This window comes from Hemitrygon akajei, chromosome 2, assembly GCF_048418815.1.
Source record: "Hemitrygon akajei chromosome 2, sHemAka1.3, whole genome shotgun sequence".
NCBI lineage: Eukaryota > Metazoa > Chordata > Chondrichthyes > Myliobatiformes > Dasyatidae > Hemitrygon > Hemitrygon akajei.
In genome coordinates this window covers 107,177,305-107,204,252 of record NC_133125.1, presented here as the reverse complement: position 1 = coordinate 107,204,252, position 26,948 = coordinate 107,177,305, and the positions used below count along the sequence as shown (strand labels likewise).

Here is a 26,948-nt window from a genome sequence, read left to right as displayed (position 1 = left end):
CTTGCTACAACTGAGGTGACTCTGCTACCCCTTCATCAAAAAGGGGAAGCAGTCCTGCAGCAATCAATGTCCAACAGGGTCTTGAGATTGCAAAAGAAATGTCCAAGACAGTTAGTTGCTCACGTTTTTACTACATGCCACCTTTACACCAGCTTGAAGGCACCAACTCTGAGCAGCATGGTCTGCACCCAGGTCAGCTCTTCGGACCCTAATCTAGCTCCTTTTGTGGCCCGATAGTCCAACTCACCTTTTCTGAACCGCCGGCTACTCCGAAAAATGAGCAGCTCACTGATGCAGTCGACCTGCTGTACACGTAGTTATTGGAGTCATGAATACTCTTACGATGTATAAAAACACATTTAGCAAAGAAAAAAAGCACCTTGGTTGGCCCTCCTGTACCCAATAAAATGACCATTGAGTGTATGTTCACGGTCTTCTGTTGCTATAGCCCATCCACTTCAAGGTTTGATGGGTTGTGCATTCAGAGATGCTCTTCTGCATGCCACATGTTGAAACGCGAGGTTATTTGAGTTTCTGTCGGCTTGAACCAGTCTGGCCATTCTCCTCTGATCACTCACCAGCAAGGTGTTTTCATCCACAGAACTGCCGCTCACTGGATGTTTTTTGTTTCTTGCACCATTCACTGTAAACTCTAGAGACTGTTGTGCATGAAAATCCCAGGTGATTAGCAATTTCTGAGATTCTCTAACCACCCTGTCTGACACCAACAATCATTCCACGATCAAAGTCACTTAGACCATATTTCTTCCACATTCTGATGTTTGGTTTGAACTAAATCTGAACCTCTTGATTGTATCTGCATGCTTTTGTGCATTGAGATGCTGCCACATGATTGGCTGATTAGATATATGCGTTAATGAGTAGGGGTACCTAATAAAGTGGCTACTGAGTATCTTTGTAATGAAAGCTTTCAGTTCCAACCCACTTGTGCCTGCAAGGAGTTCAGTTGAAATGACTTGCGTCACTTTATTCTGAATTGGATTGAAATTCAGACCCCAGAACTGGTGAAACAGCAGGGTAGCCTTTCAATTACAGATTAAATTGTTTTACTCTCATGATTCAATATGAGGGCATTTGGTCCCAAAAAGTTTTTTTCACTGTGTTAATTGTGTGGGCAGCTTCATAATAAAGCTGAATTTTGTATCCACAGATTTGGCAGATGATACTTAATTACTATACTCATACTAATTAAAAAAACAAGGCTCCTGATCAGTCTAGCTCACAATGAATTGCTTATAATTTACAGTTGGCTTTGTATGACTTAGGAATTCAGGAATTGTGTACATACAATATTCTCATTTTGCAAACTGCTGGCTTTTAAATTTTTAAGTAATAACATTTTGATTTAATCTTTATTCTACCAGTGGCTACCAAGCACCAAACTAACAACATCCCACTTTTGTGTGGGGAATCTTAACTATTGTTGCTTGTTCATTGACCGGGCTGCCTTATTTATTATATTTGTCTGTGATAACCACTTGTTTTCACACTGCAGTAATGCTATAGAATAGTGCTCCCTAATCTTTTTTATGCCATGGACCTCTACCGTTAACTGAGGGATCCTTGAACCCCAAGTTGGGAACCCCTGCTACAGACATAGTTTGCAAATTAGGGTTAATATTGCATCAGTATTCAAATGTTTTATAACAATTTCTGAATAATTTTCTAATTTCTACCAGAAGCGCAGGATTGCATCCTCCATGAATTCCAATTCAATGAAGATGACAGTCTCTTAAGTTAATTGCACAGATATAAAATACTTTTATATTATATGTGCCAAGCTATCTACCGACACCAGCCTTTTGAAAAATCAAACTGCAGATGCTCGAAACCTGAAAGATGCACAGTAATTTAGATAGTATCTGTAGAAAGGGAAACAGATCATCTTTCAAAGTGAATATCTTGTCAGAAAGCTGCACCTTTAGTATTCAGAGGTCTATCAGGACGAGATTTTCATGGATATCTTTAAGCTTAACTCTATAATGAAATTGTTAAATTCTCCAATAAAATAAAACAGAATATTGTTTTATTCTGTACCTAAACAAAGATACACATTTGAATATCTATCATGGGGGGGGGGATGTGTGATTCTGCTTAAAACAGTTTGGGGGAAAGGGAGAGAATCTCCTCAATTTTTCCTTTACTTTATTCTTCAGATCCCTTTTTCAAAACCAATTGACTTGTAAAGGTAAATGTGCAAAGCAGCACACAAAACGCTGGAGGAACTCAGCAGGAAGCATCTATGGAAATGAATAAACAGTTGACATTTTGGGTCCAGACCCTTCGTCAGGACTGGAAAAGAAGGGAGAAGCTACCAGAATAAGGTGATGGGGGGGGGGAGGGGAGTACAGCTAGGTGAGAGGTGAAGCTGGGTCATTGGGAGAGGGGGGATGAAGTATGAAGCTGGGGAGGTGATAATTGGAAAAGGTGAAACAGAAGGAATCAGATAGGAGAGGAGAGTGGACCAGGGGAGAAATGGGATGGGGGGGGGGGGGGGAGGAGGGCTTACAGCATCTGCAGAATCTCCTGTGTCTATAAATGCACAAAGTGCTTTGTAATAATAGTGATTCAACTTGAAATGTTTAGAAATGAATGGATGTGAAATTTAAATAAACCACATCCTGTGAGTAACATTTTCCCCATAACATCTGGAATGTAACTTGAAAGCTTTTAATCAGGGAAGTAGATCATCATGATGGCAGGAAATATTACAATGAGGAATTTAAGGCCAAACAACCTTTATTTCCAAAACAAAAAAAAAGTGTGGATACGGAAAAAAAAGTTCAAAAATGTTTGATTTATTAATGCATACAAGATGCTTGGCTTTATTGATCGAGCCATAGAATATCAAAGCAAGATGGTCATGCTAAAACTATAGAGTACTAGACCAAAGCTAGAGTACTACAGAGGGTGTAAAAAGAAATTAACAGGGATGTTGCCTAGACTGAAGAACTTTATAAATTGTGGAGAGAGTGTCGAAGCTACAAAGTGGTTTTTGGATTGAAACAGATTAGGGGAGATTTGAAGGATGTAGGATAGAAATGATTTCCTGGCAATTTCTGATAATGGAGGCATGCATTTCCCCCAGTACTTAAAATCCAAGCAGAAGATCGAAGAAAGTTCATTCTGTGATTATTAAGAGTTAAAAATTAGCTGCTTGTGGCTGGAGAGTCCATCATTCAGTGGTCCACGTTAGCACTGGCAAAGAATGCACAATTTAGGCTAATTCCACTTCTTGATTCACAGCCTGCCAAGTGCTATTTACATACTCTTAATAATGGTAATGCCACTGAATGTTTTTCCTCCCAAAATCAATTTGCTGGGGGTCACCGGGGCTTTACTGAAGTAGTCATGTTATGACTACAAGAACCAGATGAGCATTGTACAGTGGGTGACATCTGACACTCCAAGATGTCCACTGTATAAGACAAAAACGGAGGCATGATGGAATAAAAAGTTCAAAGTCAGTTTATTATTAATGTATGTATATGTCATCATATTCCACCTTAAGATTCATTTTCTTGTAGGTTTTTCATAGTAGAACAAAGGTACAATAGAATTGATGAACTACACATGAAGACTGACAAACAACCACTGTGCAAATACAAAAAAAAATGAATAACTAAGTAAATATTGTGAGCATGAGTTGTAGAGTCCTTCAAAATGAGTCCATAGGTTGTGGAATCAGTTCAATGTTGAGGTGAATGAAGTTATCCACACTGGTTCAGGAGCCTGATGGTTGTGTGGTGATAACTGTTCATAAGTCTGGTGGGTCCTGAGGCTCCTGTACCTCTTTCCCGATGGCAGCAGTGAGAAGAGATCATGGCCTGGGTGATGGATGCTGCTTTCTTGTGGCGCTGCTCCTTGTAGATGTGCTCAGTGATAGGGAGTGTTTTTCCTTTAATAGTCTGGGCTGTATGCACCTCTTTTTGATGTCCAATGGGTGCAGTGAGTACCATCTACAAATGACATTGCTGTTGCTTGGCTACTCCCCTAGCAGCATCATTGTGGTTTGTAGCTCCAGCAACCCAGTTATATTTCCCAATGGACCCCCCCCCCCCCCACCAAATCCTCTGTGTGGAGTTTACCTTCTGATTTAATTTCCTGCTTTCTCTTATACATGTTAATTGGTTAAAGGACTCCTTTAACTTGTCACAAATGTGAAAGAGAGTGGTAGAACTCGGGTGAGGAGGGAGCTGATGGGATTGTAGCGAATTAAATGGGTTCAATACGGATGGTGAGCTGACGAACATGTGTCTGTGTGGTATGACACTGAAACCCAACACAAACATCCTGAAGGGTCAGGATAGCACGGACGTGTAAGTGCCACCCCTGCAGCTTTCTCTCCATGTTGCGTGCCTTTCTGACTTGTAAATTTATAGATGTAACTAAGTGCTGGACTCCTAACTCGGGACTGAGAGTGCTATCACCAGTGGGACTGTGTAGTTCAAGAAGCCAGTTCACTCTCACACCCCCCCCCCCCCCACCCCCAAGACAATTGGGGATGACAATGACTGGTGACTTTGCCAGATCCTGGAAAGTAAGCAAATAAATTAAATTCCAATTCTATTTGTTAAGATGCAAAAGGAGGTAGAGTAGAATATAACTAGGTAGCTGATTGTCCAGATTTTGAAGTTCAGTCCAGCAAAATGTGGTGATGAAAAGAAAAATTGCTGAAAACTGCATATCAAGTATTTCTACGGAAGGTGACATTAACATTCCAAATTGAAGATGCTCTGCTATGAATTCTGCTGAAGGTTTGAAACAAATTTGTCTCTCTCAACAGATGCTTCCCAACCCGCTCAGTTTCCAGCATTTTCTGACCTTTTCTAATACTGAGCATCTGCAGTTTTTTTTTGTCATGGTTGTCATGTTTGCTCTGGTTTTAAACAAAGTTACCAAGCAGTATTGATTAGACCATAAGATATAGGAGCGTAATTAGGACATTTGGCTCATTGTGTCTGCTCCACCAATTAATCGTGGCTGATCCAATTTTCTTCCCCAATCTCCTGTCATCTTCCCACATCCTTTCATGCCCCGACTAATCAAGAATCTATCAACCTCTGCCTTAAAAATACATAAAGACTTGGCCTTCCACAGCTGCCCGTGCCAAAGAATTTCACAGATTCACCCTCTAATGAAAGGAATTCCTCCTCACCTCCGTTCTAAAGTCACCCCTCTATTCTGAGGCTTGGTCCTCTGGTCTTAGACTCTCCCACCATAGGAAACATCCTGTCCACATCCATTCAATCAAGCCCTTTCACCATTCGATAGGTTTCAATGTAACCCCTCATTCTTCTGAATACAGGCCCAGAATCATCAAATGCTCTTGATATGACGAGCTATTCGATCCTGGAATCATTTTCATCAACCTCTTTTGAAACCTCTCCAATTCCAGCACATTACGTCCTTGCTTTTATATTCTAGTCCTCTTGAAATGAATGCTAACATTGCATTTGCCTTCCTCAACACAGATTCAACCTGCAAATAAACCTTTAGAGAATCCTGTGCAAGGACTCCCAGTTCTTTTGAGCCTCTTTTTTGTATTTTCTCTCCATTTAGAAAATGATCAACTCTTTCATTTCTTCTACCAAAGTGCATGACCATACATTTCCTGACACTATTCCATCTGCCCATTTCTATGTCCGTTCTAATCTAAATCCTTCTGTACCTTCTCTTACTTCCTCAAAACTACCTGCCCTCCACCTATCTTCATATTGTCTGCAAACTTTGTAATAAAGCCATCAATTTCATCATCCAGATCATTGACATATAACATAAAAAGAATCATTCACAACAGAGACTCCCGTGGAACACCACTCGTCACCAGCAGTTAGCCAGAAAAGGCTCCCTTTATTACCATTCTCCTGCCAATCAACCACTGCTTTATCCATGCTAGAATCTTTCTTGTAATATCATGGGCTCATAGCTTGTCAATCAACCTCATATGACCTAGCTTGTGTACCAACAGCATTGGACCATGGGTCACACTTGATCCATAGCCATCTGGGGTCTTGCTCAGAATCCTCTGTGATGGTCCTGATAGCTGTTCTCTTTGTAGCCCTGGTTATTTCAAGGAGACGGTAGCTTCTGTGGAGCGAGCAGCCCCCACCTTTGCACCCCACCTCTAAGGGCTCACAGTGTGCTCTCCACCCCTGTCTCTGCACTGCTCTACCAGCTCCTGGTATTTGGCTGCCTTGTGCTCAAACACCACCTCAATTTGGTCTTCCCAAGGAACTGTCAGTTCTACTATGAGCTACTTTGACATGTCTGACAATATGACCACATCAGGCATTAGTGATGATGCAATGAAGTTAAGGAAAAATGGGATAGAAAAGGCAAAAGGTTTAGTCTAGAAGTGTAACAGGTGACAACAGAATCCGCGAAAATCACCAGTAGATATCGGAAACTTGAATTAAAAATGAGAAATGATGGATTCTATAGAAAGAAAAAGTTGGTGAAGCATCTTCAATCTGAAACTTCAACATTCTCTTTCCACAAATACTGCCTTGTGGTTTCAGTGCCTTCTGTTGATAACTGGAGTATTATTTAAAACTTGACTTTTGAAAAGGTATTGCAGCCCTCTTTAATAGTGCAATACAGTACATTGTGTTTGCATTGCTGTTTATTGGAACAAAGTCGGAGACTCAGAGTGGGATGGAGAGTCAGTCACAGGTGAGTAGCAGCTCTGTAGATTGAATATACTGGAATCTCCATTTGTTTTTTGCCTCCCTGTGTAGTGGGGACCATATCCTAGTTTTATCAAAGTACATATGTTGCCATGTACTACCCTGAGATTCATTTTCTTGTGGGCATTCACAGTAAGTAGAAAAAAACACAGTAGAATCAATGAAAAACTGCAAACAACAAAGACATACAAACAACCAATGTGTAAAAGATGACAAATTCTGCAAATACTAAAGAGAAACGAAATAATAAATAACTGTTTAATATTGAGAACAAGTATTGTAGAGTTCTTGAAAGTGAGTCCAGAGGTTGTGGGATCAGTTCACTGTTGGGGTGAATGAAGTTAGCCACAACACTGCAAATAAGTGCAAGCAGGTTTCAAATTCTCCATTATTTTGTGTATATTTAGATTTGTTGCCTATTGTGCTTTGAAATGAGATTGATTTGTGGAATGTTGGCAAGAGAATATTGAAATGTTTATTGCGCAGTGGGATGTTCTTTTGGATCATCAAGCATAGTTTGTAAAGCATTCAAATTTCAGTTAGGAAATAACTTAAGGAACTTTGTAGAATTAGTCTTTAATGTTATTTTCTGCTCTTGATCTGCAGTCGTTGAACTGGCTTTTTTTTAAGCATGGAAAATTGTAATGGGAGTCGTAATTTTTTTTAACCAGCAATGTACATTCGGCCAAGGGAATCTTCAAGGTCAGCAAAGAATAAGATAAATCCATATGCAGCAAGAACAGCAGCTAGTTGTAAATCATTTGAGGATAACAGGCAGACGAATCAGAGGTAAGCACAAAATCTAATGTGGCAATTTATGACCTGGAACACACTCAAAGGCTGATGGAAGCAATTCGAGTAGTGAAGTTAGAATGGGAGTTGGATAAATGTGAAAAATGCTAGTGTGAGAATGGGTGATCAAGGTGGGTAACTCTTGCAAGGAGGTGTTGATATGAAGCACTTACTCTGAATTCATGGTTTGAGTGATGGCAAGCCAGGAACTTTGGAGGCTTGTTGACTTTTTTTGGATTTGTTTTCTTTTGTTTTAGTCCCTAATACTTGATAAAGTGACTCTTGATTTTAAGCATCTTAACTATTTAGAGCTGGCAGTAGCCCAAGCATCAGCAACATAAACATGTGGAGTTTGTTTTAGAACTGACATTTAAGCCTATAATGCATTTTTTATTGATCAAATTCTAAGACCTCAAATGCACATCACATTTGAGATGGTGGATATCAGCATGTCCTTATGACCAGCTGAGATCCTTCCCCTTGATTTATTCTGATCCAAAATATTGTACAACTGTGAGTGTGCCTTCTTCCTGTCTCTCCAAGTTTCTGCTAAATTCTGTGGTATAATTTGTCACCAAGGCTGCCCCTCTAACATTGCCTGCCTGGGTCATGTGCGTTCACCTGTTGCAACAATCAAACCACTGTTATATTGGTAATTGTTCCTTTAGTGCCCAGATCCTTCTCTAAGTCACCGCATGCCATTGACCATGACCCATCTGTAATCGAACCTGTTGTAATGGGTGCCAAAACCTGTTGGATTGCTTCTGTGAGGCAACTTGGAAAATTGTGAAATGTAAAAGGAGCCATTTATGCGCTGATGCTGAATGGGGGAAAGATGGGTGATTTACTTCATTTGGTAATACATGACATTATAACGTAGCTAATTCCCATGTCATTCACACATCTGTCACTGCACTCTTCGTACAGGCGCTCTATTCTGAGCTCTCTCCTGGGGAAATTGGGGGGGGGGGGGGAGAGGGTGTGGAATATCAAGGATGTTCTCAGAACCTTTTTTTAAAAAAAGTATATATTTTTGGAAAAATAAAGCAAAGATTGGGAATTTCCAGCCCAAGACTATTTGGTGGTGAAGGAACATTTGGAATGGTTCTGAGAACCTTATCTGTGTAGTGGAACCCTATATATTTCACTGTTTCATGCGCTGTCTAGTTTAAGGCACCTCCTGACTGGCAGTACAGATCCAGAACAGATACCGTTTAATTGACTCTTCACTCAACCCTGGAATATCTGGATAGGAAAGATGCATACATCAGGATGTTCTTTATTTACTACAGTTTGGCATTCAATACTATCATTCCCTCAAAACTAATCAATAAGCCTCAAGACCTTGTCCTCAATACCTTCTTGTGCACTTGGATCCTCTATTTTCTCTATTGTAGACCCCAGTCAATTCGGATTGGTAACGACATCTCCTCCACAATCTCCAACAGTACAGGTGCACCACAAGACTGTGTACTTAGTCCCTTGTTCTACTCATTTTATACTTATGACTGTGTGGCTAAGCAAAGCTCCAATGCCATATTCAAGTTTGCTGATGGCATCACTGTTGTAGGCCATATTAAAGGTGGTAGAGAATCAGCATATAGGAAGAAAATTAAAAATCTGGTTCAGTGGTACCACAATAACAACCGCTTACTCAATGTCAGCAGGAGCAAGGAGCTGACTATTGACCACAGGAGGAGGTAACCAGAGGTCCATGAGCCAGTCCTCATCTGAGGTAGAGAGGCTCAGCAACTTTAAATTCCTCTGTGTTATCATTTCAAAGGACCTGTCCAGCATACGAATGCAATTATGAAGAAAGCATGGCAGCACCTCTACTTAAGAGTTTTGCGAAGATTCAGCATGACATCTAAAACTTTGACAAATGTTTAAAGAAATGTGGTGGAGAATATTGACTGGCTGTATCACAGCTTGGTATGGAATGCCAATACCCTTGAATGGAAAATCCTGCAAAAAGAGTTGGATATGGCCCAGTCAATCACTGATAAAGCCCTCCCTACTGTTGAGCATATCTACATGGAGTGCTGTCACAGGAAACTAGCATCCATCATGAAGGACCCCTCCATCCAGGTCATGCTCTCTTCATGCAGCTGCTATGAGGAAGAAGGTATAGACCTCAGGACTAACATCACTAGGTTCAGGAGCAGTTATTAGCCCTCAACCATCAGGCTCTTAACCACAGGGGATCACTTCACTTGCCCCATCATTTCAATGTTCCCACAACCTCTGGACTCACTTTCGAGGACTCTTTATCTCATGTTCTAGATATTTATTGCTTAATTTATTGTTAGTATTTTTCTGGTTCATATTTGCAGTCTGATGCCTTTTGCAGATTGCTTGTTTGTGTACCCTGTTGGGCGTGGTCTTTGATTCTATTATGATTGTTGTTTTATTATGTATTTGAATATGCTCACAACAAAATAAATCTCAAGGCTGTATATGGTGACATATAGGTAGCTTGATAATAAATTTACTTTGAACTTTGAACCTGTGGTTCTTACCTTGGCCTCATTAGTTGCCACGGTAGCATAGGGAATAGTGTAACACCATTACAGCTCAGGACGTTGGAGTTCAATTCTGGCGCTGTCCATAAGAAGTTTGTATGTACTTTCCATGAAGAGCATGAGTTTCCTCTAGGTGCTACGGTTTCCTCCCGTGTTGTACGGGATAGTAAGTTGGTCATTGTAAATTTCTAGTGATTTAGCTAGGGTTGCTGAGGGTGCAGCTCATCGGGCTGGAAGGACCTGTTCTGCGTTGTATCTCTAAATGAATACAGGAAGCAGATTGTGTTTTATCCCTAATGTCTGACTAAGAAGAAGCCACAATGTTGCATCAATGTAAAATCATAAATTTTCCGTGACCTTGCTTGAGTCAGTGAACTGTAGGAAGGTACGCAAATTTATTTCTGATTAAATTTCATTATTCAGCTCGACTGAGTGGGGTTTTTCATCCTATTTATCATACTGATTTTCTTCGTCCATGTGTTGTGTGCTTCACTAAAGAGGATGCTTTCTTCAGACTTTATATCCCCCCCTTTAGGAAAGGGGACATTTTGTTTTACAAGTCTTTGTATGTTGATACCTCATGAGTACTTTCCTAACTGCCAAATTTAAGTCATCTGTAAATTTAACAGCAAAGTGTTTTGTTTCTCAGTGTGAATTATGCAATGATTAATTCCTTTGGGATACCAATTCATTGGGAAATGTTTGGGCAATTCTGTGGATTCTTTGACACTTTATGTGGGCAGATATCCCAGTGTTAATCCAAACAACTTCTCTGACAATGCACCACTCCTTGGTAATATACTGAATTGTAAAACTAGTTACTGGCATGTAACCTGTAATTTGCTTGCTATACCCCATATTTCTCGTGTGTTTAAAATCTGTGGATGATTTGGTGTTCAACTAAATTGTACTTGGATGAGCCATAAATTAAGACCATTTACATTCTCTTGGGTGAGCTTGAAAATCCCATTGTTCTGCCCTATGGAAGAACATGTTCTGCAGGTGGTTGACCCCCAATCACTCTGCTGCCATTTGTCTAATATTGTTGCTGCTTGTAGGATCAGTTGCATAGTCCCTCCAGACTAAGACTAATGGGCACTGGAGAAGTTTTTTCCCTACTGCGGTCACTTTGCTGAACAGTTAGCTGCCGGTTAACTGTTGGATAACTATTACTTGGATTGCACTACCTGTATGTATAATCTATATTTTCATTTATATTTATCATTATTATTGTTATGAGCAGAGAGACAACATCTGCCGGAAGTAAATTCCTTGTATGTGCATAGGTACTTGGCGATTAAATTCTGATTCTGATAAGTTGGCAGCTGTTTTCTCTGAAGTACAGCAAAAGTGAGTACGATAATTGAAGTGGTGATTAAAGCACTTGGGGATATTTTAAAGCGGGTTTTCTTTCATTTCTCTTTGCTTCTTAATGAGTTTCAGAATGGGATGTTCCTGTGCATGTACATTCCTGCTGGAATGTAGCAGGAGAGTAGATTAGATCATTCAGGCAGCTAAACTGTCTGTGAACTAACATTTGCAAAAGTCACATAAACAATTTTAAATGAGAATATTTTTGCAAATTAATGTGAATATTGGACTTAACCATGTACCTTCAATGGTACAAAATCAGAATGTTGCACATTGAGTTGATAGTTTTAATAGCCTTAAGGTATCAACGGATGTTACACTGATAACAATTTTGCATTTCTATCAAAGAAATGGGCTTGTCAGTTTCTAAAGCTAATCTGTTAATTGGTCTCCTAGTATGATATGGATGAATTGGCACCTGCATTCTTAACAGACAATGATGTCTATTTAATTACTAACTAATGTGACCCCTTGAGTCTGCTCCACTATTCGATCATGGCTGATTTAATTTTTTTCCCCTCTTAACCTCATTCTAACATAGCAGTCAGCACTACGCATTACAGCAACAGTAATCACCGATCGGGTTCAGTTCCACTGCTGTTTGTAAGAAGCTTGTGCGTTCTCTCCGTGATCTTGTGAGTTTCCTTCTAATGCTCCAGTTCCCTCCCACATTTCAAAGATAATACTGTTCGGGTTGGTGAGTTGTGAGCATGCTATGCTGGTGCGGGAAGTGTGACGACATGTACAGGCTGCCCCCCAGCACAATCTTCAGCTGTGGTTGTTAATCAAAACTGTTTCACTATTTATTTAGATGTTTGTTCATTACGTACTGTATCATATAACATAGGCAGTCGTGGTCTTTCCATGACAATCATAGTTCTTGCCAAATTTTTCCACAGAAGTGGTTTGCCAGTGCCGCCTTCTAAGCAGTGTCTAGATGTACATGTGACAAGTGATGCTAATCTAATCTTCTCATTCCTTCTCCCCATAACCTTTGACTCCTTTGCTAATTAAAAACATATCATCCTCTCTTTAAATATACCCAACAACATGCTCTTGACAGTCATCTTTGGCAATGAATGTCACAGATTCACCACACTCTAGTTAAAAGAAATTCCTCCATCTTGTTTCTAAAGGGACATCTGATGCTGTGTCTTTGGCACTAGACTCTTTAGTCCTGATGAAAACATCTTCCCTATGTCTACTCTAACTAGGCTTTCAATATTTGGTAATTTCAATTGGATTTCCCCTCATTCTTCTAATCTCCAAGCACAGCCCTAGAGCCACCAAAAGTTCTTCATACATCCTCTGGATTATTCTTGTAAACCTCTTCTGGATCTTCAACACCAGCGCATTCATACTTAAGTAAAGGGCTCAAAGTTGCTCAATGCTTCAAGTATGGTTTGCTCAACATCTTCATAGACCTTAAGCATTACTTCCTTCCTTTTATACTCTAGTCCTCTCAAAATGAATACAAATATTGTGTATGCCTGCCTTTCTACTGACTCAACCTGCTAGTTAACCTTTAGGTATTCTTGGAAGTCCCGATGCACCTCAAATTTCTGAACTTACAGAAATTAGTCCACTCCTTTATTTCTTTTACTAAAGAGCATGACCATACACTTCCTGACACTGTGTTCCATCTGCCACTTCTCTGCCTATTCTCCTAATCTGTCTAGGTCAGGTGTTCCCAACATTTTCGTAATGCCTTGGACCCCTGCCGTTAACCGAGTGTTCTGTGGACCCCAGGTTGGGAATCCCTGATCTAATTCCTTCTGTAGATTCCCTGCTTCCTCAACACTACCTACTCTCCATCTATCTTTGTATCATCTGTTAACTCAGCCAGAAGGCTATCAGTTCTATCAACTAGATCATTAATACACAATGTGAAAAGAAGCAAATCCAACAATAACCCCCGGAACACTGATCACTGGCAGCCCACCAGAGAATGCTCCTTTACTCCCACTTTGTCTTCTACCAGTTGGCCTATCTTGCATCCGTGCATGCACCTTTCCTGTAATACCATGGTCTCCTATGTTGTTTAGCAGCCTCATGTGGCACCTTGTCTAAGGGTTTCTGAAAATCCAAATAAATATTCACTCACTGTTCATTTTGCTTGTTTTGGCTGTTTTTTTGAGGCTGAGTTGTTAGCTCAATGCTCAACCTAGCACCGATGAAGGAGCCGCTGGATTCAAACCCAGGGCCACTTGCCTCAAAGTCTGATATGGATGCCAGTACAGCACCAGCCGGCTTATTCTGCTTGTTACTTCCTCAGAAGTCCAACAGATTTGTCAAGCAAGACCTCTCTATAGGAAAACACTGACTTCAGCATATTTTATCATGTGCTTCCAAGTACCACAAAACTTCATCCTTAATGGATTCTTAAAATCTTACCAACCACTGAAATCAGGCTAACAAACCTATAATTTGCTGTCTTCCCCCCGTGACATTTGTGATTATTTTCAGTCATCTGGATCATTCCTGGCACTAGTGATTCTTGAAAGATCACTATTAATGTAAACATAGAAAATAGGTGCAGGAGTAGGCCATTCGGCCCTTCGAGCCTGCACTGCCATTCAGTATGATCATGGCTGATCATCCAACTCAGAACCCTGTACCTGCTTTCTCTCCATACCCCCGATCCCTTTAGCCACAAGGGCCATATCTAACTCCCTCTTAAATATAGCCAATGAACTGGCCTCAACTGTTTCCTGTGGCAGAGAATTCCACAGATTCATCACTTTCTGTGTGAAGAAATTTCTCCTCATCTCAGTCCTAAAAGGCTTCCCATTTATCCTTAAACTGTGATCCCTCATTCTGGACTCCTCCAACATCGGAAACAATCTTCCTGCATCTAGCCTGTCCAATCCCTTTAGAATTTTATACATTTCAATAAGATCCCACCTCAATCTTCTAAGTTCCAGCGAGTGCAAGTCCAGTCGATCCAGTCTTTCTTCATATGAAACTCTTGCCATCCCAGGAATCAATCTGGTGAACCTTCTCTGTACTCCCTCTATGGCAAGAATGTCTTTCCTCAGATTAGGGGACCAAAACTGCAGGTGTGGTCTCGCCAAGGCCTTGTACAACTGCAGTAGAACCTCCCTGCTCCTGTACTCAAATCCTTTTGCTATGAATGCCAACATACCATTTGCTTTTTTCACCGCCTGCTGTGCCTGCATGCCCACTTTCAATGACTGGTGTACAATGACACTCATGTCTTGCTGCACCTCCCCTTTTCCTAAGCGGCCACCATTCAGATGATAATCTGTTTTCCTGTTCTTGCAACCAAAGTGGATAATCTCACATTTATCCACATTAAATTGTATCTGCCATGAATTTGCCCACTCACCTAACCTATCCAAGTCACCCTGCATCCTCTTAGCATCCTCCTCACAGCTAACACTGCTGCCCAGCTTCGTGTCATCCGCAAACTTGGAGATGTTGCATTTAATTCCCTTGTCTAAATCATTAATATATATTGTAAACAACTGAGATCCCAGCACTGAGCCTTGTGGTACCCCACTAGTCACCGCCTGCCAATCTGAAAAGGTTCCGTTTATTCCCACTCTTTACTTCCTGTTTGCCAACCAATTCTCTATCCACATCAATACCATGTGCTTTAAGTTTGCACACTAATCTCCTGTGTGGGACGTTGTCAAAAGCCTTTTGAAAATCCAAATATACCACATCCACTGGTTCTCCCCTATCCACTCTACTAGTTACATCTTCAAAAAATTCTATAAGATTTGTCAGACATGATTTTCCTTTCACAAATCCATGCTGACATTGTCCGATGATTTCACCTCTTTCCAAATATGCTGTTATCTCATCTTTGGTAACCGACTCTAGCATTTTCCCCACCACCGATGTCAGGCTAACCAGTCTATAATTCCCTGGTTTCTCTCTCCCTCCTTTTTTAAAAAGTGGCGTTACATTAGCCACCCTCCAATCCTCAGGAACTAATCCAGAATCTAAGGAGTTTTGAAAAATTATCACTAATGCATCCACTATTTCTTGGGCTACTTCCTTAAGCACTCTGGGATGCAGACCACCTGGCCCTAGGGATTTATCTGCCTTTAATCCCTTCAATTTGCCTAACACCACTTCCCTACTAACATGTATTTCCCTCAGTTCCTCCATCTCACTAGACCCTCGGTCCCCTACTATTTCCGGAAGATTATTTATGTCCTCCTTAGTGAAGACAGAACCAAAGTAGTTATTCAATTGGTCTGCCATGTCCTTGTTCCCCATGATTAATTCACCTGTTTCTGACTGTAAGGGACCTACGTTTATCTTAACCAATCTTTTTCTTTTCACATATCTATAAAAGCTTTTACAGTCAGTATTTATGTTCCCTGCCAGCTTTCTCTCATAATCTTTTTTCCCTTTCCTAATTAAGCCTTTTGTCCTCCTCTGCTGGACTCTGAATTTTTCCCAGTAGGTGCAGTCTCTTCAACTACCTCTTTCAGATCTCTGGGGTATAGTCCATCCAGTTCAGACCTTTAAGCTTTCCAAACACTTTCACCTTAGTATTAGTCCCTATACTTGCTTTTATCATCCCCCCCCCAACAACTGTCATATTTCTAGCCTGTCACTGCTATCTTCCAGTGATGACTGCTGCCTGATAGTCATTCAGTCCAATGGCTATTTCTTTGCCCCCCATCACCACAACTCCAGCATCATTTTTCAGTAGTCTGATTTTTACCTTTCCTCTCTTTTACACTTAATATATCTTAAAACTCTTACTTTATATTAATGGCTAACGTGCCTTCATATTTCCATATTTCATCTTTTTTTCTCCTTATTGCTTTCTTAAGTTGCTTTCTGCTGGTTTTGAAAAGGTTACCAATCCTTCATCTTCCTGTTAATTTTTCCTTTTGGACTTTGTCACTCTTGGTTACCTCATCCTCCCTTTTAGAATGCTCCTGCTTTGGGATGAGCCAATCTTGTGCCTTCTGGTTTACTACCAGAAACAACAGCCAATGCTGCTCTATCATCATCCCTCCTAGGGTTCTTTTCCAGTCAACTTTGGCCAGGTTGCCACTTATACCACTGGTTGCCTTTCCTTAACTGCAAGACCAATACAACTGATCTTGGCTTTTCCTGTCAAACTGCAGGGTGAATTCTATTATGTGATTGCTGCCTCCTTTTCCTTAAATTACCGAATCAAATTTAAAGATATGATAAACATACCACAAGTGTCGCCATGCTTCAGGCACCAGCATTACATGCAAAACAACTGTACATCTTTGGGATGTGGGAGGAAACCCGAGCACCGGAGGAAACCCATGAGGTCATGGGGAGAACATACTAGCTCCTGTCAGCGGTGGGAGTTGAACCCAGGCACTGTATAGCAATTGTACTATCTGCTACAGTAACATGTTGCCCATTGCACAGCACCAAATCCAGAACTCCCATTTCTTTAATGCATTTTGATCATAAGTTCCACTATAAATCCTTCTTGTACATGTTCCTTATCATGGGATCCAGTGCCAACCTGATTTCAAAATTCAAAGGGATAAAATTTTAAAGTACATATTTCCTGTGGGCATACTCAGCAAATTTGTAGAATAGTAACTATAACAGGATCAATGTAAGATCAACCAGAGTGCAGAAAACAACTGCAAATATAAATAAAGTACAATAAATACGAGAACATGAGATGAAGAGTTCTTAATGCGAAATCATTGGTTGTAGGGACGTTTTACTGATGGGGCAAGTGAGTGAGTGTAGTTATTCAGAGTCTGATGGTTGAGGAGTAGAAACTGTTCTTGAACCTGGTGGTGTGAGTACCACCTTTCTGATGGATGCTGCTTTCCTATGACAGCGTTTCATGTAGATGTGCTTAATGGTGGGGGAAGGCTTTCCCTGTGATGGACTGGGCCATCTCCACCACCCTTTGCAAGATCTTCCATTCAAAGATATTGGTGTTTCCATACCAGGCCATGAGCAGGGAGGTTCTACTGCAGTTGTACAAGGCCTTGGTGAGACCACACCTGGAATATTGTGTGCAGTTTTGGTCCCCTAATCTGAGTAGACATTCTTGCCATAGAGGGAGTACAAAGAAGGTTCACCAGATTGATTCCTGGGATGGCAGGACTTTCATATGAAGAAAGACTGGATCGACTGGGCTTATACTCACTGGAATTTAGAAGATTGAGGGGGGATCTTATTGAAATGTATAAAATTCTAAAGGGATTGGACAGGCTAGATGCAGGAAGATTGTTCCCAATGTTGGGGAAGTCCAGAAGGAGGGGTCACAGTTTAAGGATAAATGGGAAGCCTTTTAGGACTGAGATGAGGAGAAACTTCTTCACACAGAGTGGTGAATCTGTGGAATTCTCTGCCACAGGAAACAGTTGAGGCCAGTTCATTGGCTATATTTAAGAGGGAGTTAGATATGGCCCTTGTGGCTAAAGGGATCAGGGGGTATGGAGAGAAGGCAGGTACAGGGTTCTGAGTTGAATGATTAGCCATGATCATACTGAATGGCGGTGCAGGCTTGAAGGGCCGAAAGGCCTACTCCTGCACCTATTTTCTATCTTCTATGATGTACCAGTCAGTTCACTGTCCACTACACATCTATAGAAGTTTGTCAACGCTTTATATGTCATTCCGAATCTCTGCAGATGCTCAAGGAAGCAGAAGCCAAGTTTGCATGCATATTGAAGTCCCCCATGACTTCCATAACATTTCCTTTCCTACATGCCTTTTCTATCTCCTGTTTTAATTTGTACTGCACATCTGGCTACTGTCAGGCTCGTATATAATTCCTATCAGGGTATTTTTAACCTTGCAGTTTCTGAACTCTGCTGATAAAGATTCTTTCTTCATCTTCTGTTCATAGTCTTTCTTGCTAAAGATTTTATTTCATTTTCTTTTACCAACAGAGCCAGCCCCCCCACCCCCAATCAACCTGTATTTACCACCTCTCTTAACTTCGTCTCTATGTTGCCTGAAGTTAAATTCTTATCCCTTTCTAAATAGTTGTTTTGTCTGGAGTCTAAGACACACACATCACAATTATTTCTTTGTAAGTGTTGTCTCTGGTGCTATGTGCCTTGATGCTGTTGCAGGTAAGTTTTTCATTGCACCTGTGCATAAATGTACTTGTGCATATGACAATAAATGTGACTTATTCATTCTTAATCTTTTATAGCTTTAAAGATTAGAAAATTAAATATTTAAAAATACATATTTTCTTAGGATACATCTTAGAAGCATGCTGAGGAATTTAGTTATCTTTTCAAACCACTGGAGTTCTTGTGGTGAAGCTGTTCTTACGATACTAGTATTGTAGGATTTTGACCTCATGCTGATGCCTTTGCAATTCAGCAAGAAGTATGACTTGCAGGGAAGCTTGGAAGTGATGTTTTTCCAATGAATTGGCTTGCCTTGTGCATCCAATAAGGTATATTTGAAAGGAGCTAAAGCTGAATGCCATGGTGTCATATCGATCACCTTTCCCTCCATATTAGCCAAGCAAAAAGAGTTGGCCATTTACTTCAGGAAGAGGGGTGGTGCACATGTTGCTGTTTGCATCAATGGTGTAGAGGCCTCAATCTTCACATTTCTGGGAATAAACACCAGCAATAGCCTGTTCTAGTCCAACCACATTGGTGCCACAACTAAGAAAGCTCACCAGCATCTGTACTTAATCAAGCTAAATAAATTTGGCATGTCCCTTTTTGACAGTCAGCAGTTTTTATTGATGCACCATAGAAAGCATCTTATCCAGATGTATCATGGCTTAGTTATGGTAACTGCTCTGCCTATGACCACAGAAATCTGCAGAGGGTTGTTTACACAGTTCAGCCCATAATGAAAACCAGCCTTCCCTCCTTGGACACAGTCTACACCTCTCACTGCCTTGAAAAAGTAGCCAGCATCATCAGACCCCATACAAACATACAAAAAAAACTTGGCATTCTTTTGAAGAGTAGACAGAAGTTTCTGGAGTCCTGGTAAGTTGTGCCCTGAATGACTTGAGGAAAGATTTGGTAAGCAGCTATCATGTTGTTAATGGGATTATAGAGTGGTGCCTCTAGAAGATGACATCCATCATTGAGGACCCATACCACTCAGGAAATGCCCTCTTCTTATTGTTGGGAGGGAAGTACAGAAGTCTGAAGGCACACACTCAACAATTCTGAAACAGCTGCTTCCCCTTTGCCGTCCGATTTCTAAATGGATATTGAACCTGTGGACACTACCTTATTACTTTTTTCTGCTTTTTTTAATCACTGCTCATTTTAACTTAACCATTTAATATACACTTAATATACTTTACTGCAATTCTTTTTCTTTCTGTATTATGTATTGCATTGTACTGCTGTTGCAAAGTTAACAAATCTTACAACATATGCCAGTGATATTTAACCTGATTCTGTTGGTAAATTACCTAATACATTCTAGCATTACTGTTAGTTTATGGGTATTTTATTTAGGATATTATGTTGTAAAAAATAAACTTACAAAGGTGAATCTTAATTTGGAGTCTTAAACACTTTTTGTTCATTATATCTTTAACCTGCCTTTTTCTCAGACTACAATTGCAAGAAAAAAGTTTGTGAGCTGCTGGGGTAATGCATTCTACAAAATTGGAGGTGTGGGTTGTAGAGCTGACATGCCCTATTTTTTTTAAAAAAGGACATACAAAGTCACGCTACTGACGAAGCCTGCTCTCTCAAGAAAGATCTGTTTATGTGCACTATGCCTTGATCAAAACAATTTTCAGAGGGCCTTAGAAGAAGAATTGTAGAAATGCATGAAGCTGGAAAAGGCTACAAAAGTACTTCTAAAGACCTGAGTGTTCATCAGTCCACAGTAAAATAATTTGTCTACAAATGGAGGAAATTAATTGCTTGTTGCTACTCTATCTAGGAAGCAAAGATCACAGCAAGAGCACAACTTGCAATATTGAAGGAGATGAAAAAGACCTGCAGAAATCTCTGGAACTTTTTAAAGTCTTTGTTCATGTGTCCACTGTAAGAAAAATACTGAACAAGAATGGTGTTCATGGAAGGACACCATGGAGAAAACCATTGCTCTCCAAAAAAAACATTGCTGCACGTCTGAAGTTTGCAAAAGATCACCTAGATGTTCCACAACACTTCTGTGACAATATTCTGTGGACAGATCAGACAAAAGTTGAACTTTTTGGCAGAAATGCACATTGTTTGGGGGGGCGGGGGGGGGAAGGACATTGCACACCAACAACAAAACTCATCCCAACTGTGAAGCATGGTGGAAGAAGGAGCATGGTTTGGGGCTGCTTTACTGCCTCTAGGCCTGGACAGCTTGCAATTGTTAAGGGAACACTGAATTCAAAATTGTTTCAAGACATTTTACAGGAGAATACCAGGGTAGCAGTCTGTCACCTGAAGCTTTATAGAAATTGGATGCTGCAACAAGGCAATGATCCAAAACAAGAATAAATCAACTACAGAACGGTTTAAAAAGAACATTTGTGGTTTGGAATGACCAAGTCAGAGACCAGACCTTAACCCCATTGAGATGCTGTGGCATGACCTGAAGAGGGCAGTTCATGCATAGTATTCCAGAAATATTGATGGATTGAAGCAGTTTTGTATGGAGGAATGGCCTAAAATTTCTCCTCACCATTGTGCAAGTATGATCAGGAAATATTTGGTGGAGGTTGTTGCTGCTGAAGGAGGTTCTACCAGTTATTAAATACCAGGGTCAGGGTTCACATACTTTTTTTCCCCCAGTTTGGACTGTGAATAATTAAACAATGTGTTCAATAAAGACAGGTAAAATATAATTGTTGTTAGTTTAGGCAAATTGTGTTTGTCTACTATTGTGACTTAGATTAAGATCAGACCACATTTGCTGAGTAATTCATGCAGAAAACCAGGTGAAGGGTTTACAGACTTTTTCTTGGAACTGTATATGCACACTTAAATCAAAACTCTTTGTATTGCTAACCTATTTCACCTGACATATTAATTAGAAAATTATTTTACCTTGCTTTGTTAATGCTACCTATTTTGCATGTGAATGCTGTCTCTGGATTTAACTCAAAGTGTTTGCAATTAATACAGGTTTCCCCTGCTATCTGAAGGTAGAACGTTCCTATGAAACAGTTTGTAAATCGAAATGTCATAAAGCGAAGAAGCAATTACCATTAATTTATATGGGAAAAATTTTTGAGCATTCCCAGACCCAAAAAATAACCTACCAAATAACACATAAAACTTAAAATAACACTAACATATAGTAAAAGCAGGAATGATATGATAAATATACAACCTATGTAGGTACGGTATAGATTCACTTACCAAACTCAGGAAGACAGCGAGCCGAAATCTATTTGGAGAAAAAAAATCAGCACGTACACACATGTGCACATACACACATGCGCAAACAAGGCTTCACGGTCATTGTAGTCTTACTCAGGGTAAACACGTATAAAGCGGGCGCTTTTTTTTTCGTAAAAGTGAACATCCTCTTTGGTTAGCGAAAACAGGTACTAATGTAAGTCTTTCATAACAGCGAGTTGTCGTAAAGTGAACGTTCGAAAAACAGGACACCTGTATTTAAAAAAGAAATCGCAGCAGGTACTCCCCAATGCCATTAGGCTTTACAATTCAACTGCCAGGACTTAAGAACTTTTTTTTTAAAGCTATTATTAATGCTTTTTGAGTTAGTGATTTAGATGCATATCATATTATTACTGAGTTAAGTATTGTATGTAATGAGTTTTTGCTACAACAAGTGTATGGGACATTGGAAAAAATGTTGAATTTCCCCATGGGGATGAATAAAGTATCTATCTATCTATCTATCTATCTATCTATCTTTCAGGATGCAACATAATTTCTAGGTGAAGGTTGATGGAGAGCCTTGAGCATACTCCGGTGGTATGTGTGCTTGGTTGGAGTTTGTGTACCTTGTGAGGTCTCTATCCACACAAAGTTCTTGGGTATCACCTGAGTATTTCATTGTTTATTACATGCTATACCTTTTTAATTAGTATAAGTACGTAGTTCAATTTGTAAAGGTTTGTGACTAAAGGGGAAACTTGCAGCAGAATGAGCAGTTCAAGGTTGTTTATCAGTACACAGTGTGAAGGAAAATGAAGTATTGTTACTCCAGATGTGATGCAGCACAAAAAAAATAACACAACAATAAAAAACACAGTAAATATATATATTTACAGGAGTGTGTGTAATTATGTGTGTGTGTGTGTGTGTGTGTGTGTGTATATATATCTGTGCATGGGTGACTAACAGGAAATGATAAAGTAGTGGTGTGGAGGGGTAGGTTAGTGGGTGGAAGTGTTGCTTGCTGCTTGGAGAAAGTAACTTTTTTATGTCTGGTGGTCCTGGTGTGGATGCTATGTACCCTACCTAATGGGAGTGGGACAAACAGTCCATGGGTAGGATGTTACTGGCCCCTTTCCAGCACCTTCTGGTATATATGTCCTTGATGGCTGGTGCCAGTGAAGCATTGGGTGGTTTTGACTACCTGTGCTAGAGCCTTTCTGTCTGCTGCAGTGCAGTTTCTGTGTTGTGCAGTGATGCAGCTTGCGAGGATGCTGTCTACGGCACATCTATAGAAAGTCCTGAGTATTGATGTGCACCATTCAGCTCTCTTCAGCCACCTCAAAGTAAAAGATGTTGGTGAGCTTTCCTGATTGTGTTGGATATGTTCTGGAACAATGAGAGATTGTATGAGATTGGCACTCTTAAGTGTTTGAAAATGCTTGCACTTTCCATTATTGGGCCACCAGTGTAATGAGGGGTGTGAGTGGTGCGAGTTCTCCTGAAATTGAAAGCCATCTCCTTTGTCTTGTTGACGATGAAGAGGTTATTTGCCTACCACCAGATCTTGAGCTCTTCTATCTCCTCTCTGTAGGATCTTATCGCTGTTGGCGATGTGCCCTGCTGCTGTTTTGTTATCGGTGAACTTGACAATGTGATTACTCGGGTGTTTGGCTGTGCAGTCGTGTGTGAACAGTGTATATAGAAATGGGTTTAGCTCACAGCCCTGGGAGACACCCGTGTTGAGGATAATTGGGAGAGGAAATTGGGAAGGGCTACAGTATTTCACCACTACAGTGAACATTCAGTCTGTTTGTGGAACTTTCTTTTCTGTTTTCTCAGTGTAACAATATGGGAGTGTATGGTTGTGGTCTTCCAGCAGTTACAAACCTGTGAACAGGAAAGGCAGTTCTTTCTCTTTTGCTGTGTTTTGTAGCTGATCGTGTACCGGTGAGTAACAGAAATTTCACCGCTTACAATTGCAGCCGTATCAAAGCACAGCATTGTATACAAAAACATAAATGTGTGTGCAACTTGATTTGACAGTGTGGCTTTTTCATCACCTCTGCCCTTTGCTTCAGGGCATTGTTCAAGATTGGATCCATGTGTTGATAAGTAGAAGTGCACATCCAAAGTTGTACAATTATGACAGCAATTGCAAACAAAGTATAAAGGTGAACAATTAGAACCTGAGCTGAGCCAGTGAGGGAAACATTTTTTTTTAAACAAACATGTTTTAACAATTGGGATGAGATTTGCAGTGAGAAGTCCAGAATATAATGACTACATTCTCAAACCTTTAGTGCCTTGGAAGTACCTCCCAGATTGCATTTGCCTAGATGGAGATCAGTAGACTCTCAAGTCCAGACATGACCTTGACTTCCTGATCTTCTCATCTGCTCTTTTCATTTAAATTAACAACTTCATAGATATTTGTGATCTTGTGTCGGATTAACAATTTGTTTTTTCCATGCTCCCATTCTTCCCTTCCTTGCAACTTTGTTTGCCCTTAGTTAACTGTGCAAGCTCTGAATTTTTATATAGATGTGTGGTGGGAAGTGTATTGACTGGTTGCATCACCACTTGGTATGGAACACCAATGCCCTTGAATGGAAAATCCCACAAAAAGTAGTGGATACGGCTCAGGCCATCATGGGCAAAGCCCTCCTCACCATTGAGCATATCTACATGAAATGCAGTTGCAGGAAAGCAACATACATCATAAGAGACCTCCACAGCACAGGGCAAGCTCTCTTCTTACTGCTGCCATCAGGGGAGCTTCAGGACCCACACCACCAGGTTCAGGAATAGATATGACCCCTCAACCATCAGGTTCTTGGACCAGAGAAGGATAACTTCACTCAGTGGCTCTCGCCCATCACTAAACTGTTCCCATAACCTATGGTCTCACTTTCGATTACTCCTTATCTCATGCTCTTGATATGTATCGCTTATTTATTTATTATTTTTCTTTTGTGTTTGCACATTTGTCTTTAGCACAATGGTTGTTTGTCCATTCTGTTGGGTGCTGTCTTTCATTGATTTTATTGTGAATGCCTGCAAAAAATGAATCTCAGGATTGTATATGGTGACATTTATGAACTTTGGTAACTTACTTTGAACTTTGTGAACCAATTCAGTTACTCTCAATCAATGTCTAAGGATTATCCTGAAGATATATCTGATAATATAAAAATACCAGTGAACTCTGCTATTCGACTAAGTTAATAAATAGTTAATCAGTTTTTTTTTGTTCCCATTCTCTAAACATCTTACAATTTGGGGATTGAAGTACTTTTATTAAAAGCCAGTAAGGAACATAAAATATTGAACAGAAACAAAGTAGAGGAAGCATCCAGCAGGTGAAGCTGTACCTGTGAGAGGAAAAACAACAGATTCAAAGCCCCAGGTCAGAGAGACTCTTCATCAGAACTACATTTCTGATGTTTGATATACTGCTTTTAATATGTTTTTAATATGCTTTTAATACTGCTTTGTGATATGGTGCAACTCAAACTACCTGCGTCTCAATATCACCAAGACCAAGGAGATGGTGGTGGACTTTAGGAGATCTAGGCCTCATATGGAGCCAGTGATCATTAATGGAGAATGTGTGGAGCAGGTTAAGACCTACAAGTATCTGGGAGTACAGTTAGACGAGAAGCTAGACTGGACTGCCAACACAGATGCCTTGTGCAGGAAGGCACAGAGTCGACTGTACTTCCTAAGAAGGTTGGCGTCATTCAATGTCTGTAGTGAGATGCTGAAGATGTTCTATAGGTCAGTTGTGGAGAGCGCCCTCTTCTTTGTGGTGGCGTGTTGGGGAGGAAGCATTAAGAAGAGGGACGCCTCACGTCTTAATAAGCTGGTAAGGAAGGCGGGCTCTGTCGTGGGCAAAGTACTGGAGAGTTTAACATCGGTAGCTGAGCGAAGGGCGCTGAGTAGGCTACGGTCAATTATGGAAAACTCTGAACATCCTCTACATAGCACCATCCAGAGACAGAGAAGCAGTTTCAGTGACAGGTTACTATCGATGCAATGCTCCTCAGACAGGATGAAGAGGTCAATACTCCCCAATGCCATTAGGCTTTACAATTCAACCGCCAGGACTTAAGAACTTTTTAAAAGCTATTATTAATGCTTTTTGAGATAGTGATTTAGATGCATATCATATTTTTCACTGAGTTAAGTATTGTATGTTATTAGTTTTGCTACAACAAGTGTATGGGACATTGGAAAAAAAGTTGAATTTCCCCATGGGGATGAATAAAGTATCTATCTATCTATCTTTAATATTATTTGAAACTGATGGGAAGGGCACTTAGTCATAGGGCACTACAGCACAGAAACAGATTCTTTGGCCCATATAGGCTATGCTGAACTATACCATCTGGACTATTGCCCTCCATACCCCTCCCATCTGTGTGCTTAAATGTTGCAATCAAGTCTGCATCCACCATTTGCACTGACAGCTCATTCTACACTGTCACCACCCTCTGAGTGAAGAAGTTCCCCCTCATGTTCCTCTTAAATATTTCATACATCACTCTAAATCCATGACCTCTAGTTTTAGTCTCATCCAACCTCGATGGAAAAAGCCTGATTGTATTAACTCTGTTTATACCCTTCATAATTTTGTATATCTCTATCATGTGAATTCCAAGTGACTGAACCTTCTCGACAGTCTCCAGTGGGGACTTTGTCAAAGGCTTTGCATAAGCCCATACAGGCAACATCCATTGCCTTTCCTTGCAACTAGTGGCAAGAATATTTTAAAAAGTGACTGAGCTTTGGGTGACTAGCACGGCACATGCAGAAGAGTGGATTGAGCAGGGAATTTTTGACTGAAATCAAAGTGATAATTGCAACTTGGTATATTGTGTCGGATCTGGTGAGTTTTGATCTGCAGGTTCTTTCAGGAGTCGAAGAATGAGTTGAAAACTTGTTGCTTCATGATCGTTTACTGAAAGTTTAAAACAAAGAAACAGGCACAAGGCACATGAAACTAAAGAACAAAGAAACTAAGGAAAAGAGAAAGACTGCTTGGTGATTTTTGCAGAAACACTTTTATACTGAGACGAGAAAATCTGATTCAGGTTCTGATGAATACCCTCGGCCCAAAACGTCGACTGTTTACTCTTTTCCATAAGATGCTACCTGGCCTGGTGAGTTCCTCCAGTGTTTTGTGTGTTACTTTTTTATCGAGATGAGGCAGATTCCTGAGATAGGTGAGGGCCTATTGGAAGATAAACATGTATAGTATGTTT

At 40.4% G+C, this 26,948-nt stretch overlaps 1 protein-coding gene across 3 annotated transcripts in view; it reads left to right on the top strand.

The window, feature by feature from the left end:
• Window positions 1-26,948, top strand: part of LOC140715159 (ras-related protein O-RAL) — a 74,208-nt gene that overhangs the window by 6,281 nt on the left and 40,979 nt on the right. The window contains exon 1 of one of the 3 annotated variants that reach the window (XM_073026963.1): window positions 7,382-7,499. The exons of the other annotated variants lie outside the window; for them this stretch is intronic. The gene's annotated coding sequence lies outside the window, so the exon portion shown is untranslated. Of the gene's footprint in view, window positions 1-7,381; window positions 7,500-26,948 lie in introns of those variants that run through there. 3 annotated transcript variants of the gene reach the window in all.